Source organism: Bison bison, unplaced genomic scaffold (genome assembly GCF_000754665.1).
Source record: "Bison bison bison isolate TAMUID 2011002044 unplaced genomic scaffold, Bison_UMD1.0 scf7180017864274, whole genome shotgun sequence".
NCBI lineage: Eukaryota > Metazoa > Chordata > Mammalia > Artiodactyla > Bovidae > Bison > Bison bison.
The window spans coordinates 3,190,892-3,209,523 of NW_011494846.1; the positions used below are offsets into that span (position 1 = coordinate 3,190,892).

General features: G+C 44.2%; 1 protein-coding gene across 1 annotated transcript in view; it reads right to left on the reverse strand.

The window, feature by feature from the left end:
* ATXN1 (ataxin 1) overlaps positions 1 to 10,973 on the reverse strand; it is a 204,765-nt gene extending 193,792 nt beyond the window's left edge. Inside the window, exon 1 of the mRNA XM_010848829.1 lies at positions 6,150 to 10,973. The gene's annotated coding sequence lies outside the window, so the exon portion shown is untranslated. The remainder of the gene's footprint in view (positions 1 to 6,149) is intronic.
* Between the last annotated feature and the right edge of the window lie 7,659 nt (positions 10,974 to 18,632).

Here is an 18,632-nt window from a genome sequence, read left to right on the forward strand (position 1 = left end):
ATACCACTTTGCACTTCTTAGGATGGTGGCGATTATCAAAAACAACAAACAAAACCACAGAAATACCATGTAATGGCCAGAATGTGGAGCAACTGCAATGCTTATGCATTACTGGTGGGAATGTAAAATGGTGCAGATACAGCTACTGTGGAAAACAGTATGACTGTTCCTTAAAAAAAAATTAAACACAGAATATCATATGATCCAGCAATCCCACTTCTGAATATATACCCAAGAAAGGAAGGAAGGACTTGAACATACATCTGTACATGCATGTTCATAGCAGTCTTATTCTTTAAAAGCAAAAGCTGGATGCTCTCAAGTGTGAATGAGCAAATGGTAGTCATCAAACACGCAGGGGAATATTATACAGCCTTTTAAAAGGAGGACATTCTAACACATGTTACAACATGGAGGAATCTCGAGGACATTATGCTACATGAAATAAGTCACAAAGGGACATACACTATATGATTCCACTTATATGAGGTACCGAGAGCCATCCAACTCATAGACAGAAAGTAGAATGGTTGTCAGGGGCTGGAAGGAGGGGTAATGGAGGGTCTGCTTCATGGGTACAGAGTTTCAGTCTGGGAAGACAGAAGGCATTCTTCAGATGAATGGATGATGATAGCTGCACAACACTGTGAATGTCCTTTATATTAGTGAAGTGTACACTTAAAAATAATAAATTTAATTTTATGCATACTTAACCACAAGTTTTTAAAAAAAGATTTTTGAAAAAAATCACATTTTTCAGGTGATCTGTTTAGACCAGGTTATCCCAAGGAGGTCCAAGTCTGTCATGCTTGAGAGGGCTGGTTTACAGGAAGCAGCTGAGGAATTGCAACTGGGTTTGAAAATTTGACAGCCCCTGTTCCCAGGTGGCTCAGATGGTAAAGTGTCTGCCTGCAATGCGGGAGACCTGGATTCGATCCCTGGGTTGGGAAGATTCACTGGAGAAGGAAATAGCAACCCACTCCAGTACTCTTACCTGGAAAATTCCATGGACAGAGGAGCCTGGTAGGCTACAGTCCATAGGGTTGCAAAGAGTCAGACACTTTCAGTGACTTCACTTTCACTACATCTAGAATCATTTGGACTAGAAGAAAATACGAGCGTTCCCACTAACATGGAATAGGACCTTATGGTCCCTGCCCACCCCACCCATGTCCTCCACCTGCTTTTTGTCTGCAGAAAAACTTTAACCAAAAAACGTTTAATCAGAGAAATGAGAAAATACAGAAATAAAAGAAAACAGTCAAATAATAATAGTTCTATCATTAAGCAAAGTCAAGGACTTTTAGTTCCTCTTCAAAGGCTGCAGATAATATTCTGAGCTGTGAGAATATCCTGTTAGCTGTTTTGTAGATACTGAAATCCCCACCAGGCAGAAGCTAACTACATGATGACCAGACTGTAGCCATGACATAAGCCGCCACAATTCTAAGAACTGAACTCAAGGAAATGCGAACAAACCGACCTGGAACTGAAGATTCACTATACTTAAAACAGTCAAGATGACACTGATCAGACCACCCCATGGCCTAGCTCCCTCCTTAGTTGATACATCCCTGAAACCCCCATTAAAGGCTATTGCCCACTGACTGCCAGGAGATGGGAGAGAGTCGGCCTTTGGGCACAAGTCTGTCTCCTCCTCCATTTGCACATTGCGGTCCTCCAAAATAAAGCAAACTTTCCTTTCCACCAACCTTGCCTCTTTATTGGCTTCTGAACGGTGAGCAGCCAGACCCCACTCTCAGCAACGCTAAGACTCAGAGTGAACCAGGGCACCCAAGATCTGTGATGTGGCCAGAAGACGAGCACTCTGCTCTCTGAATGCTACAGCCTCAGAGACTCAATATGACAGTGAATCAGTCAGTGACAGCTAAGAAGAAAAGGGAACTTTATCTATCTACTTCACGGAAGGACATAAGAAAGAACAGAGAGGTAAAAGAAATCCCTGTCATCAAGGCAAAGCAACTCCCTGTGGAAAATTCTGAAAGAGATAGGAATACCAGACCACCTAACCTGCCTCTTAAGAAACCTGTATGCAGATCAGGAAGCAACAGTTAGAACTGGACATGGCGAACAACAGACTGGTTCCAAATAGGAAAAGGAGTACGTCAAGGCTGTATATTGTCACCCTGCTTATTTAACTTATATGAAGAGTACATCATGAGAAACGCTGGGCTGGAGGAAGCACAAGCTGGAATCAAGATTGCTGGGAGAAATATCAATAACCTCCAATATGCAGATGACACCACCCTTATGGCAGAAAGTGAAGAACTAAAGAGCCTCTTGATGAAAATGAAAGAGGAGAGTGAAAAAGTTGCCTTAAAGCTCAACATTCAGAAAACTAAGATCATGGCATGTGGTCCCATCACTTCATGGCAAATAGATGGGGAAACAGTGGAAACAGTGTCAGACTTTATTCTTCTGGGCTCCAAAATCACTGCAGATGGTGATTGCAGCCATGAAATTAAAAGACGCTTACACCTTGGAAGGAAGTTATGATCAACCTAGACAGTACATTAAAAAGCACAGACATTACTTTGCCAACAAAGATCCGTCTAGTCATGGCTACGGTTTTTCCAGTGGTCATGTATGGATGTGAGAGTTGGACTATAAAGAAAGCTGAGCACCAAAGAATTGATGCTTTTGAACTGTGGTGTTGGAGAAAACTCTTGAGAGTCCCTTGGACTGCAGGGAGATCCAGCCAGTCCATTCTAAAGGAGATCAGTCCTGGGTGTTCATTGGAAGGACTGATGCTGAAGCTGAAACTCCAATACTTTGTCCATCTAATGTGAAGAGCTGACTCATTTGAAAAGACCTTGATGCTAGGAAAGATTGAGGGCAGGAGGAGAAGGGGATGACAGAGGATGATATGGTTAGATGGCATCACCGATTCGATGGACATGGGTTTGGGTAGACTGTGGGAGTTGGTGATGGACAGGGAGGCCTGGCGTGCTGCGGTTCATGGGGTCGCAAAAAGTCGGACACGACTGAGCGACTGAACTGAACTGAACTCCCTGAGGATGAAGGTGATAACTCAGAATCTCCAGCTACAATAAGAAAAGTCTTTCCCTCCCTAACCCTGCTCTCCTTGGTCACATCCATCTGACTGCTTTTAGTTGACGCTCTTGAAATATAAGCTCCTCTAATTCTGAACAATGCTCAACACCATAGAACCATGCCCAGGAGGTGACCTTATGAGAACTGTCCGTATTTGCAGATCACTCTTCCAGGGGTTACTCGGGTATGCTTACATTCTTGAAAAGTCAAGCTAACGGAGGGCCACATGACCTACGACCAACAGGGTGATGCTGAGTCATGGTTTCTCAAGTGAAGGAAAATGATACTTCTTCCCGTATTCTTGATAAGAAACAGGAAGATTCTTCCAAGTATAAGGAAGGAGAAAAATCCTACAGCCACACTGCTTATATATGACATGGACAACTACATACTGGTGATGATGGATCTTCTCCCACCCAAAACAAGGAGGAAGACTGGGTTATCTTCCAACTCAGTTATCCAGAATGGCCATCCGAGGGTCTCAAATATCCCCACTAACTACAGTATTTTCTAACTATCAGAGTTTTAGCCAACATGATGGAAAATGCAATTTTTCTTCAAGAGCACTCATCTCTGTTGTAACCTTGTTTTTTTTTTTTTTTTGCCAGTTCTTCTCAGAGAATTCAAAGCACTGAAGGGAAATGTGTATATGGGGGGAAAAAACTGCTGGAGGAAGAAAAATAAACTCAGAGCAGGGGTATAGACAAGATTTTTAGATAGCAAAAGCCATTAGTAAACAGGGTAATGTTGAATAACCAGCTGGAGGGAAGAAAGAAGCCCTGGTTTGTAGCGTTTGCAGATTTCTATAAACCCTCCCACCATGACCAACTTCCGGCTAGCAACACGATGCCAACTTGTTCTAAAATTTCCTAAAAATTTAACCACTAACTTGTGAAAGCCAGTGCAAGCTGGCTCCAACACACTGCTGGCTGAAGCCCATTTCCCTTATCTCATCAAAATCAATTAGCCCTGTTTCATATCTAAAATAAACCCCCAAAGCTACAGTCCTTTCTTAATTTCAGGCCTCTTCTTATCTTTGTTGTTCTTGTTGTTGAGTCACTAAGCCGTGTCTGACTCTGCCACCCCATGGACTGCAGCACACCAGGCTTCTCTGTCCTCCGCTATCTCCCAGAGTTTGCTCAAACTCATGTCCATTGAGTCGGTGATGCCATCCAACCATCTCATCCTGTGTTGTCCCCTTCTCCTCTTGCCCTCAATCTCTTCCAGCATCAGGGTCTTTTCCAATGAGTTGGTTCTTGGTGTCAGGTGGCCAAAGGATTGGAGCTGAAGCTTCAGCATCAGTCCTTCTGATGAATATTCAGGGTTCATTCCCTTTAGAATTGACTGGTTTGATCTCCTTTCAGTCCAACGGACACTTGAGTCTTTTCCAACACCACAATTCAAAATCATTAATTTTTCAGTGCTCAGCCTTCTTTATGGTCTAACTCTCACATCTGTACAGGACTACTAGAAAAACCATAGCTTTGACCCTATGGACCTTTGTAGGAAAAGTGATGTCTCTGCTTTTTAATACGTTGTATAGGTTTGTCATAGCTTTCCTTCCACGGAGCAAGTGTCTTCTAATTTCACAGCTTCAGTCACCATCCACAGTGATTTTGGAGCCCAAGAAAATAAAATCTGTCACTGCTTCCACTTTTTCCTCTCCTATTTGCCATGAAGTGATGGGATCAGATGCCATGATCTTAGTTTTGTTTTTTTTTTTTACTGTTGAGTTTCAAGCCAGCTTTTTCACTCTCCTCTTTCACTTTCATCAAGAGACTCTTTAATTACTAAAAGAGATCTGTTGGGATTTCCCTGGTTCAGTGGTTGGGACTCTGCCTTCCAATATAGAGGACATGGGTTTGATCCCTGGTTGGGGAACTAGGACCCCTACATGCTACATGCATGGGAAAATAAAAAGATTAACAAAAATAATTTTTTTTAAGATATCATATCTTTTCTTCCATCTCCCCGCCTGGAATGAAATTAGCTCAAGCCTGATAGTGTATAAGAAGCCTTCTTCAAATGCTCTTTGACTGTACTAGCTTTTCTCCGTTCTGATTTTCGATAGCACTTCTCTATTACTTCTCTTGGATTCTAGAGGGTTGGGTTCCATGAGGGCAGAGAAGGTTCTCATAGCACTTCGCCCCCGCCGAGTCCATGACCTGGATTGAACTGAAGGAAATCCTGCTGACTTTTCCATCTGGGCTGATGCTGTCCAGTGAGTGAGGCTCACCAGCTAGGACCCATGGGCACAAGGGCGCTCACTACTGTACACGCCAAACTTCCCTGGCAGGAAGGGAGGAAACTAATATTTGTTGAGCAGGAAATTTCTGTAAGCCCTAGAGCCCAGACCTTGGTTTCTAACACCGTTTTGTAGCAAAAGGAACCAGAGTTCTTTGGAGAAACAGCGAATTCTAGAACTGGGGCAGGGAACATTCAAGATTAATATGAAAGCAATGCTTAAAAAAAAAAAAAAAACCACAATGATGATGGCATATCAAAGCAAAACAGGAATCAACATTCCTAATATTCCCCATGGCCAAAACTGGAACAATTTAAGAAACAAGATAACTAGCACTGGATTATAACCTAAAGAATAAAAACACTCATTAGTTTATACTGATATAAGAAATGAGATGGCTGGATAGCATCACCGACTCAATGGACATGAGTTTGAGCAAACTCTGGGAGAGAGTGAACGACAGGGAAGCTTGGTGTGCTGCGACTGTGGGGTCAAAAAGAGTCAGACACGACTTAGTGACTGAACAACAGCAAAGAAATGACAGTCAATAAATAAATGGAGGAGACTACACAAAGCTGTGCAGAAGACTTCATTAAGACACACTGATCGCAAAGAGGGGGAAGGCAGCTCCCGGCTCCTTAGGTGTGGCTTTTCCCAAAGAGTATAACGTGGAAGGTGGGCGGGTGGGGGTGTATACGCCAAGAGTAACTGAGTGGAGAAAGGGCATGAACACCACCTCAGACCGATGATCAAGGTCAACATCAACAGGGATAAGTCACGTTGATAGCGTGTCCCTGATATACATGATGTGACGAAAATGGCAACTTACCAATTTTGAGGAGTACTGATCAGTTCTTTCGCTGAACGTCCTTCAGCTGGGGTTTTTCTAATCCTAACAGAAACCTAGGAGAAATCCCCAATGATCAGCACTCCTCAGAACTGTCAAGGTCATGTCAAGTCTGAAAAACTGTCATGTTCTAGAGGAGCCTCAGGAGAGATGACAGCTAAATGTAACACGGCCTTCTGGATGGGGCCCTGAAACAGGAAAAGGACATGGGGTAAAAACTAAGGAAATCTGAATAAACTGTGGACTGTAGTTACTATATATATATAGTTTTACTTAATACCCCAAATGCTGTTCAATGGTTTCATTCTCATTTTACAGGACAATGAGGAGAAAAAAAAAAAAGATATAACTATTTTGCCCAAGCAAACAAAGTTAGCAATTGGTAGAATTCAAGTTGAAACTCATGTTGAGTTGTTCTAAGAGATTTAGAAGTTTTAACTCATTAATCCTCACAGCAGCACAATAAAGAAGGAGGACTAAGATTATTCCCTTTCCTGGTGTAGAAACTGAAGCTCAGAGAGGCAGGGTGAGTTTTTCAGGGTTGCACAGCTAAGGTTGCTCACAGTAAAAAAGTTTCTCAGGAATTGTTTATTTGACCCAAATGTAAACGTATCTGATTATTCTGGAGCATCTCATTTTAGAAAGTTAGTTTCATGATTTCTCCCTTTAACCTCTTTTACAGAAAATTTACCCCCAACCCCACCATCAGCAGTGAAAGACTGCATTCTTGCCAATGAGCTGCAATTAGGCTATTAAGTAACGGACACAAGGCCAATGTTTGTTAATTAGCCAAAAGCCATATAGGATAACGAGCTCTAGATTCTGCAGAGTTTTATATTCCACACGGACCCTCCAAATCATGCGTGTGGCTTGGATGGATTACAATACTTGCCCTTATCACAGTTTAAAAACACATCATTATTGCTCCGGTCAATAAACATCTTGAACAGTGCATTCACAATACACCTACTTCTTTGATAATTTCCATTTACTCAGTTATTTACTCACCTGATCTTCAATTCTTAGTTGACCTTACCTACCTTAGGACTTTTTTGTGTATTTGTTTCATATGAAGTTTTTCTTGAGAGATAGGAGTTAATTAAATGATTTAGGGAAAATGTGCCTCTTCTGACTTGAATACTGGATTGTTATTATATTTTACGAAAGTTAAAGTTTATTCCAGATCACTTTAAGTGTGTGCTGTCCTGAGTTTAGGTGCTTGACAGACTCATGAGTGCCAGCAAATGTTTAAGCTGTCTAGAAGGTTTCCCTGTTCTCCTCCTCTGTGAATCGATGGCCTTGCCAACTGCCACCAGAAAAAAAGTGTTTCTCTTCTGCCACGTGACACGACCAAGGGCGAAAGCCAGCTCTCTGCTTACCCTCAGGAAAGGGCTCAGTGCACGAGTATCTGTATACTAGCAATGACTTTCTAATCAGAATAAAATACAATTCAGGCAAAAAAACAGATGCTCGACTCGGAAGGGAAAAAAAGTCTTACTTCCCAGAAGTGATGCTATAATCACTACATTCTTCCAATCAGATACAATGAATTTAATGGCAACATGCCAGATTAGGACATTTGATGAAACCCTTTGAAAGAATTAAGTTCCTTCCTACCTGCATAAGAAATCTACCCTGGGGACAGGTATTCCCTTCTTCTCTACGCCCCCAAAACCCTGCCAGCCAGTGAGAGAATATAAGTGGTCAGGGCACCAACTCTGAAGACAAAGTCTAGGTTTAAACGACCTTGGACTAATTACTTAATCTCATTGTTCTTGGATGCTGAATTTGCATAATAATGGTTGTAAGGATTAAAGGATTAATATATTAAAAAGCACTCAGAATTTTGGGGCACATTATTAAGTACTACCTTTGCTATTTGTTGTTTAGTCGCTCAGTTGTGTCCGACTCTTTGCAACCCCATAGACTGTAGCCCGCCAGGCTCCTCTATCCATGGGATTTCCCAGGCAAGAATACTGGAGTGGGTTGCCATTATGGATAGACAACAAAACAGCTGACTGCTGCCCAATGATTCCAAAATAAGTATTATAACCTACCCTCTCCCCCTACCTCCCCCTCACCCACTCACTGTCCTTCACCTGCCCACCTGCTCTCAAAGTTTGTTCATTTAAGACCTGTATCTATTCCAAAGCCATTAAGGCCTGGTCTGCAACCACAGGATGTTGGCAGATAGAAACCCCTATTTGCATGGCTAATGTATTTATCCAGATTAAATGTATGGCTAACTATACAGTTCACTTCTCCTTTTTTTTTTTAAACTAGGGTTTTTCGCATGCAGATTTTATCATCATGCTTACTTCCTCTCTTTTCTTGTATTAAAAAATCTTTTCATCTTCTGCTGTGTCCCACCCCACTGTTGAATTTTTTAAAAAGGAAAGAAAAAGCACACCAGCCAACAGGCTCAGAACCCTAAGTATTTTGCTCTGAACTTCACACTGACAGTATTCTACACTGTCATGGCAGTTTAACAGAGAATTGAAATTTAATGAGAAGAGATAAGAGAGAAGTACAGATAAAGGAACTCTTGAAAATCAGCCCTAACAGTCCCACGAAGGCCTGGGTGGTCTCAGAGCTTATTAATATAGACTGCCTCTCACCAAGGGGCATGTAATTTCGTTTTGCAGTCGTTTCTTTAAAACACCATCATACCGCTTTACCTTTAAACAAGGACATTCTGTAACCAGGGATTCACCTATGGGGCTTAGTCATCCGATCGGCCTCAAGGTCGCCGACTTGAGTAACACGATGAGAATGACCTCATTCACCCACTATAGAACCGTTATATCACCGATCGATACAGGAGGCCTCTGCGCATTGTCAACAAAGCCTTCTCGAGGGAGCGCCCTGCATACATCAGAAACAAATTACACCCTTAAAGGCAGATGACATACGAATGCAGAAAGATCCTTTCTGCAAGGCAAAGCTTTTGTTCAGTGTGAAAGGAGCACCAATCCAACCTCAAAAAAGGGCAGGGGGTGGGGGTGAAGAAAGAGAGAGAAGAGAGAATCTTTGACATGTTTCTCTTGCCTTGCCTCTCGGATGCAGGATGCACCTTCCAGGGGCTCACGAGGCAGGAGGGGAGACAAAAATGGGAGTATGATTACAAGGGACTGTGATGCTGAGGACCGAGAACCAGCAACACTCCTGGCACACCCATTAGGAATGTGCTCTACGGCACCAATTTCACAAGGCATGATGAAATAGTAACAGTGTCCACGATATACGTGGGAAATGGCTCACCACGTATTAGTCGTTATTCGAATTAGTTTACAAGTATTGGCTCTAACTTTAGCTCTCTGACAACCTGGTGCCCCAGGGTCTAATATCATTCCCATTGTACAGATGGGAACACTGAAGCACAATAAAGTTAAGTAGAGGTATTGAAGTCACACTCCTAAGTGGTGGGAGTTGGGATTCAAGCCCAAGCAGTTAAGACTCTGGAGTCACTATATTAAACTGGGTAGTTAACACCAACACCACCAGCACCAAGAAGTTATCTTTGTGCTTTTTTCTACAGGTGCTTCTTCCCTCTTCTTGGAAGAACAGTCCCGTACATTTGCTTATGGATTTCTCTCCCAGTAGAGCCTCCCCCGGGCAGGTGTTCTGTGCACGGCTGTGGAATGAAGGATGAATCACTGACCCTAGTCAATCCTTCTTCATTCATTCTGTGAGATAGGCTGAGGATTTCCAATTAACCTTGTTTTCAGATAAGGAAAGTGAGGTTCGGGGAAATCAAGTGACTTGTCCAAGGCCATATTGCTTTGAACATGGTTTCTTGCAGAACTTAACAGTGGTTTTTAAATTTGAAAACCCATGGGATGTTTGTAAGAAATCAAGATAAATATTCTATTTATAGACTGTAAATACATCTCTTTAGAGATATAGGAGAGAGGCCACATCCAGTGCACAGGTCTGGCCTCTCTAGTGATTCAGGACAAAGCACAGGTGGAGAGGGCACTCTGCCCGAAGCCCCCTAAACTCTGAGAGAAGGCAACCCACCTTTCCCCTCACACTTCACAGAGCTTCTGACCCACAGAAGGAGACCCAGGATGGCATTCCTTCTCCTTCCAAAGCTTCAGGGCCCGGTTCTTTCCCCCCTCAACGGGGTGAGGCTTTCCCCCTCAACGGGGTGAGGCTCACCTTTTGCAGGCACCTCTTTAGCTATTTCCTTCTCTGGAGTTGCTCTGCATCTGTTCCTTTTTTAGCCCTGGGGGTATCCCCTACTGATAACTGGAAAGGAGGCAATCCCCTAGTGACTTAGGTTTTCATCACCAACCAGAGCAGAAGATGGCAAAGCACACACAGGGGTTTCACAAGCTGCTCCCGAGGGCTGGACACCTTCGACCAGACCTGGAGCCCTTTGCTGGCAGACTTGGCTCCGCAGCGGTGGGAAAGCTGCTCAGGCTGAGGCAGCAGTTTTGCAAGGACGGTGCTGAAGGCTGATCTGCGTCCAGTCGCACCCCATGGTGCTGAGTCTCAGCAGGCAGGACGTCCGAGCTGGAGGGAACCTTGGAAAGCCTTGGGTCCAGCCTCCCATTTAACAAACAGGCAACCCGCTTCTCACTCATGAGAAGTGACTAGGCCAAAGCTAGACACTGGCATGGCTCAACTAGGGGACTTCTGACCTCCTGCCCCATGCACCCAAAACTCTAAGGAGAGACAGTAGGAGGTGACTTGCAGATGGAACCCAAAAAGATTTTCTCCCAATGCCAAATGGTGAAGTGAAGTGAAAAGCACTCAGTCATGTCTGACTCTGCGATCCCATGGACTATACAGTACATAGAATTCTCCAGGCCACAATACTGGAGCAAGTAGCCGTTCCCTTCTCCAGTGGATCTTCCGGACCCAGGAATCGAACCGGGGTCTCCTGCAATGCAGGCAGATCCTTTACCAACTGAGCTAAATGAGAAACAGTTGAACGCTTAGGATCGAACTGAATTCATGTGTGTGCACGTGCTAAGTCATTTCAGTCATGTCTTACTCTTTGCAACCCTATGGACTGTAGCCTGCCAGTCTCCTCTGTCCATAGGATTCTCCAGGCAAGAATACTGGAGTGGTTTGCCATGCCCTCCTCCAGGGGATCTTCTTGTCTCAGGCATCTCCTGCATTGGCAGGTGGGTTCTTTACCACTAGCACCACTTGGGAAGCCCCAGTTCACGTAGGGGTCTGCATAAATCATCTCTTGAGACCTTCTGGGAAATGTTTAAAATACTCTGCCCAGAAATACTTGAGGACTTGTCAAGTGCTTTGTTGTTGCCTAGTTACTAAGTTGTATCTGACTCTTTGTGACCCATGGACTGTAGCCCACCAGGCTCCTCTATCCATGGGATTCTCCAGGCAAGAATACTGGAGTGAGTTGCCATTTCCTTTTCCAGGGGATCTTCCCAACCCAGGGATCGAACCTTTGTCTCCTGCACTGCAAGCAGATTCTTTACCACTGGGCCATCAGGGAAGCCCACTGTCAAGTAAAAGATAACCCTTTCCCACAGCCTCAGTTGTTCTGGAACATCTAGTTGGTTAACGGGGGAGACAGGAGAAGCACCCAGGCTTCCGCTGGGCTCCCTTTTTCTGCTCCAATGTGAGAAACGGCCCCACGATCATTAGCATATCTGATTTGCATTCACTCCAGATGAGATTTCATCACTGCATCCTATTTATTCATTCCTTAATATAAATCTAAATTGCTCTCTTCAAATAGCGGAGAGCACTCTTGCCTCCGTCAGGGGAAAGAAACCATCACAGCAAGGGATGTGCCGCGCCTTCGTCTTCTCCCCTCGCCGACACCCGCCCCGGCTCATCCCGGGACTCAGAAAACACGCCTCTGTCTCAGGCGTGTCATACTGGGGCTCTCGGCGGACAGGAAACCTGGTAGCCGTCCAGGGTTCTAGATACCTCGGGAGCCTTTGCCAAGTCCTGATCTAGGTGAGCCTTGGCACCTTCACAGCAGCCAAATACAGTCATTCTCAAGGAGGAAAAAATCTACAATCAGGTATTAGAACCTGGAAAAGGTCGGGACTTCCTTAGGGTCCAGTGGTTAATTCATCTTCCAGTGCAGTGGGTGTGAGTTCAATTCCTAGTCAGGGAGCTAAGATACCACATGCCTTGCAAAACACCAAAGCATAAGACAGACACAATATTGTAACTTTTAAAATGGTCCACATAAAAAAAAAATCTAAAGAAAAAGAAAAGAACCTGGAAAAGTTTCCTTGGAAGTCAAGAGGCAAAATTTTTAACAGAAAGTGAGGCACCAAATTATGGCATGTCCACCATCTTCAGGGAATGACGTTCAAACACGTGGGCTGCACCAAGCACACAGGACCACAGAGGTTTCCGCTCATTCCTCCCCACCACGGCCACCCCTCCATCAGCCGTGGAAGCAGCCTATCCCCTGAGCACCAGTTTTCCTGATGAAAAGTAGTTTCTGGTGCCTTTTCCTGTGAAAGGAAAGTTCTAGAAGTTTATATGCAAACGAGCCGCTTCTAATTCTTTGCCCTTTAGGATCAGACACTTTTTCTCCCTCCTCTGTGTGTGTTTATAGAATAGCAAAAATATTAAATGAAAATCTTGTATCAGCTTGCACCTATGCTAAAGAAAGTTCCTGTGAGACTCTTTGAAGGAAAACATGGTAAAAGAAAAAGAATGCTCGATTACCTATAAATTCAACTCCTCAATGCCCCTCCAACCAGGGTATATGTGACAAATTTTATCCAGTCATTCTGTTTTCCTGCGTCCTAACCACTGCATTTTTAGCGATTTTCTAAAGAAAGAGTTCAAGTGTGGTCAGAACTCAGAGGAATTGAGCTGTTTTCAAGCATTACTACTTGAGTGCTTTTAGAGCTTCATGCTTGAGTTAAAGATGAGCACTTAAAAATTAACTCTCACTTCTGGGCTTGGGGCTGGAAGCCAATGACATCCCCGAGGGTCACCAAAGACGATGCTTGCTGGTGAGACTCTGCCTAGCGGTGCTTCAGCATCTTGGCCCAAAAGTAACAGAGATGGTCACTCCTGAACCTCACTCAGTTACGGAATGTAAAGACACAGAAAATATAATGCCTTTACCAATAATCTCTTCTCACCATGAGTCTGAAACAATCAAGATGTGCAAAGAAACGTTAAGGCATTGGACCTTTTTTTAAAATACATGAATCATTTTTAAAGTCTTTATTGCTACAACACTGCTTCTGTTGTTTATATTCTGGGTTTTTTTTTTTGGCTCAAAACAAGTGGGATTTCAACTTCCTGACCAGGGATCGAACCGGCACCCCCTGCATTGAAAGACAAAGTCTTAACCACGGGACTGCCAGGGCAGTCCCAGGGCATTGGACCTTGAGTTAGAAATTTCCAGTCCTGGGTCTGCCATCGTCTTGACAATGGGAAGTCACAGAACTTCTCTGGGTCTCAGTTTCTCAGTCAGTAAAACGAGGGGGGTTAACAGATTTCTAAAGCCCTTTGCGTGCTCCCAGCCCCTGCTTCCACGCTCCTTCAGCTCTCTCTTTACCAGCAGGGACTGAGCGTGTTGGGGAGGTTGTGCCTTTGACCCTGGAGGAATGTGACAACGGCCTTCCTTGCATTGTTCCCACAGTAACCAGAGCCAGCTGTCCGTGCCGGCCGGCCAAGTTAGGGTGCAGAATCGCACACAACTTGGAACTCTGTTGGTAGGACTGGGCCTCCAGAGTCTCCACCTTCCTCGGGGCCCTTGTCTGCAGGTCGGTACACCCCTGGGAACACAAGAGTGGGTCTGTGATCTTTATTAAGTAACATGTGATTTTTAAAAACTGGAGTGTCGCCACCAGCACTTGGGACTTCCCCCAATCACAGCTGGACGATTTGGGTATGTCTTTACCTTCCTGGGTCCATGAACCTCTCCCTGGGGTGCTCTGGGGTTGGCATCACCTAGAATCAGTTGGGACTTTCCAAGCCTGTTGGCATGGTCTGACACTAAGGCAAAGATCCTGGGATTCAAGTCAGAGTGAAAATCTCAGATGACATTTTTCATCTGAAAATCTCGGGGTGAGCCAAGACTTATAAACACGCACTTCTGAGCAGGACCGACCGTGACGGGTTTCCTTTTTGCCTGCATCTCCGATACTAATAAGGGAGGGTCACTGGAAAGCATAGGCATTATTTTTAGCTTTTGTAAGGAGGGAGGAGTTTCTCAAAGGGCAAAATGGAAAGGAATTTAGGGCAAGGGTGGAGGGAGGAGGAGAGATTAGGAAAAATCAGGACTTTCAGGAGAGATAAGGAGCTTCCTCCTCGTTTCTTAACCGACTGGCTCTAGCATCAAGGATTTGGGGTCCAGATAGCTGGAGACAAAGAGGCTGTTGGAAGGAAATCACTTTTTTCTATGAATGTGGTGAATGTACCCTTCATGCCCTGGGGTTTTTCACTTTCCAAATGTGAAATGAGGCCACTCGTGGAAGCTTTCTTGGGAAAGAATTTGGAAATTCATGTTGGATTTGAACACCGCTTTAACTTTCACAGGCCCCAAAGAAACACAGGCTTTGGATCTGCAGAGATCGTGAAAGTTCCAGATTAAAAGGAGATGAATTCCTCTTAAATGGCCTTGTTACTTTAACACATAGCAAGGTAGAGTCCAGCAGCTTCTGGGGAGACCATGGTACGGGCCAAGAACATACTATTTTTTTTTTTGTTAGTTTATTTATCTGGCTGCACCAGGTCTCCAGTTGCACACACGGGATTTTCAGCCTTCATTGCAGCATGTGGGATCTAGTTCCTTGACCTGGAATCAAAGCTGGGCTCCCTGCATTGGGCGCATAGCCTCTAGGCCACTGGACCATCAGAGAAGTCCCAAGAGCACACCATTTTGAGATTTCTTTTTTCTTCTTCTCTCTTTCCCCCACCTTTCCGCCCCCCGCCCAACAGATAGTAAGGTGGTAAAGTGGAAGTCACTCAGTCCTGTCTGACTCTTTTTGACCACATAGACTATAGCTGCCAGGCTCCTGTGTCCAGGCATGAATACTGGAATGGGTTGCCATTCCCTTCTCCAGGGGATCTTTCAGGGGATCGAACCCAGGCCACTTGAATTGCAGGCAGATTTTTTTTACCATCTGAGCTACCCTGTAGATAGTAAAATATCTCCTTAAAGAACTGCAAAAATCAAGTCATGCATTCCTCAATTCAGATCTCCTGGTAAATTGCTAGCACCACAAGTTCAAATGCCATAGAGTTCATAAGAATCCTTAAAAGACGCAAACCACTTCATCACAACCTATCTGCCTGCTGAAATTTTGAAAGCAAGACTGCAAAACATTCAAGTAATCACCCTTGTGGCGTGACTGACACTAGCCCAGAGCTAACAACAAGGGAACACTAGAATTAGTTCCCCACTTCCAGAATAGGACCTAAAGAAGTCTGTGCTACAGGAGAAGAGTTGCTGTGTTTTGTTTAATGGAACTAAATTTGTGCCCATTTAAATCACAAGCAGGTGGCACTTGGTAGCAAAGAAAGGCCTGAAAATATTCCCATTTAGTGAATGCAGTTGTATGTATAATTAGATGAGATGTATTTTAAAGTACGCTAATCCTTTGTACTCTTTTCTACAATTCAAACTGGTGAGGAACAGAAAGCAGATTTTGAATTTATTATGAAAGCTCAGCCATCGTATTACCAGTTACAAAATAAAAAATGAGGAAAGCATCAGAAAGTCTTTATTAATATATATATGTTTACATAATATATATGTATATAATAACATATACATTAGGGTAAGTGTAAGTGGCTCAGTCGTGTCCGACTCTCTGCGATCCCATGGACTGTAGCCCACCAGGCTCCTTTGTCCATGGGCTTCTCCAGGCAAGAATACTAGAGTGGGTAGCCATTCCCTTCTCCAGGGAATCTTCCTGACCCAGGGATCAAACCCTGGTCTCCCACATTGTGGGCGGATTCTTCTTTACCATCTGAGCCACAGGGAAGACCAATATATACATTAGCATTTATTAATATATATATATTAGTCAAAAGAAGAAGAGGGCAGCAGAGGATGAGATGGTTAGATAATATCACCGACTTAATGGATATGAGTTGGAGCTGACTCCAGGAGATAGTGAAGGACAGGGAAGCCTGGCCTGCTGCAGTCCATGGGGTCGCAAAGAGCTGGACATGACTTAGTGACTGAACAACACATTAGCACCCGACCAAAGGGAAAGCCTTGCTTGCTTTCAAAGGACTTTGTGTTCAGGAGAAATGAGTGAGCTAAACAATAGCGTCTGGTAGGAAAAGAGATGGGAAGAGTCAAAGGTACACATTTATTTTGCTTTTGGGCCACGCTGAGTAGCATTATACTACTATAATTAAAAATATACTACTATATTATGCTACTATAATAAAAAATAAAGTAGAATCTTGTAGTTCCCCAACCCGGGATTGAACACGTGTCCTCTACAGTGGAAATGCAGTCTTAACCACTGGACCACCAGGGAATTCCAAAAGGTACACATTTTAGAAGCATAACATTTTTTTCTGAAGTTTTTCTATAGAAAATGTCAAACATGTACAGAAGACGTTCAGTAGAATGCCAGATATTCACTGCTGCTGCTGCTGCTGCTAAATCACTTCAGTCGTGTCTGACTCTGTGCGACCCCAGAGACCGCAGCCCACCAGGCTCCCCTGTCCCTGGGATTCTCCAGGCAAGAACACCAGAGTGGGTTGCCATTTCCTTCTCCAATGCAGGAAAGTGAAAAGTGAAAGTGAAGTCGCTCAGTCGTGTCCGACTCTTTGCGACCCCATGGACTGCAGCCTACCAGGCTCCTCCGTCCGTGGGGTTTTCCAGGCAAGAGTACTGGAGATATTCACTACCCAGCATCAATACTCATCAACTCACAGTTCATCTTACTTCTTCAAGCAAATCCCCCAAAAATCATTTAATCCCTAGATATTTCAGTATGAAGCATAGACTTTTTAAGCTCCCTCTTTTGTCCTGAGATCTCTGAGAAGCCAAAGGCCCCAGGGTCATGCAGTCAGACAGTGGCAGAGGCAGGGGAACTCCTCTTCTCACTGGAGGCCGAGGGGCTTCCGTTGCAAGCCCTCTGGCTCTCTTGCCCTTACACCCCCCACTATCTGTGTTAACTGAACCCTGGCCTGCAATAATATTAGCATGGAAAACAAGCGTTATACTGGTTGGAAATCAGGAAATCCTGAATTTTAACCTCAGCTTTGCCATTTTCTCTGAACCTTAACTGCCCCAGGTACTAAGTAGGGATATCAAATTGCCGCTACTCACAACATCCTAATGGGCTTCCCAAGTGGTGTTAGTGGTAAAGAACCAGCCTGCCAATGCAGGAGACTTAAGAGAGGTGGGTTCAATCCTGGGTGGGGAAGATCTCCTGGAGTAGGAAATGGCAACCCACTCCAGTATTCTTGCCTGGGAAGTCACATGGACAGAGGAGCCTGGTGGGGTCCATGGGGTCACAAAGAGTTGCACAGGACTGAAGCTACATAGCACGCACATACAACATACTTCTAAAGATAGTGGATTTTCAACTTATAACAGTTATTTTTAATGTGTTTTCAGGGAACTTTGGGAAAAGTTGTTAGAATCCATGAAGTCTTAGAAAACTATTAATACGGGGAGGTGAGGTCTACTATATGAATGAGTTGGGGTGGGCATACATAATTATTATGTAACTGTACCCTCAGAGCATTTCCATGACAAGTTCATTTCTTTTTCACATATAAATTAGAACCAACTATTTCAACATGTTGAAATGGAAGCTTCTATGAAAAACAAATGTTTCATGTAATATACATCAATATTTCCCAAAGAGGAAAGAAGCTGCTTCCTTCCCCTCCCCACCCCCAGAGGAGGGGAGGGAAGTTCTAGCATCCTTTTGGAGAAGGCAATGGCACCCCACTCCAGTACTCTTGCCTGGAAAATCCCATGGATGGAGGAGCCTGGTAGGCTGCAGTCCATGGGGTCGCTAAGAGTCGGACACGACTGAGCGACTTCACTTTCACTTTTCACTTTCATGCATTGGAGAAGGAAATGGCAACCCACTCCAATGTTCTTGCCTGGAGAATCCCAGGGACGGGGGAGCCTGGTGGGCTGCCGTCTATGGGGTTGCACAGAGTCGGACACGACTGAAGCAACTTAGCAGCAGCAGCAGCAGAGAAGGAACAGACAAGCCCAACGAAAGTGAAAAGAAAAAACAAACATTCCCTCTTTGTTGTGGACTTGGCAAAACTCTAACCAAAGCAGACTTACAATAGAACACAAAATACTCTCAAGAAAGCACTCGAAGCTGGAAAAATAATAACCGAACACAGGACTTTAAGTAAGTGACTGTAAAACACAACTGAATTGCACTCTTTTTTCCTTCTCAACACACATAGAGGTACTGTATTTGAGGAGATAATGAAAGTGAGGTCATGACAACCCTTAAGAAGCCCCAGTCTAGGGACTTTCCTGGTGGTCCAGTGGCTAAGAAC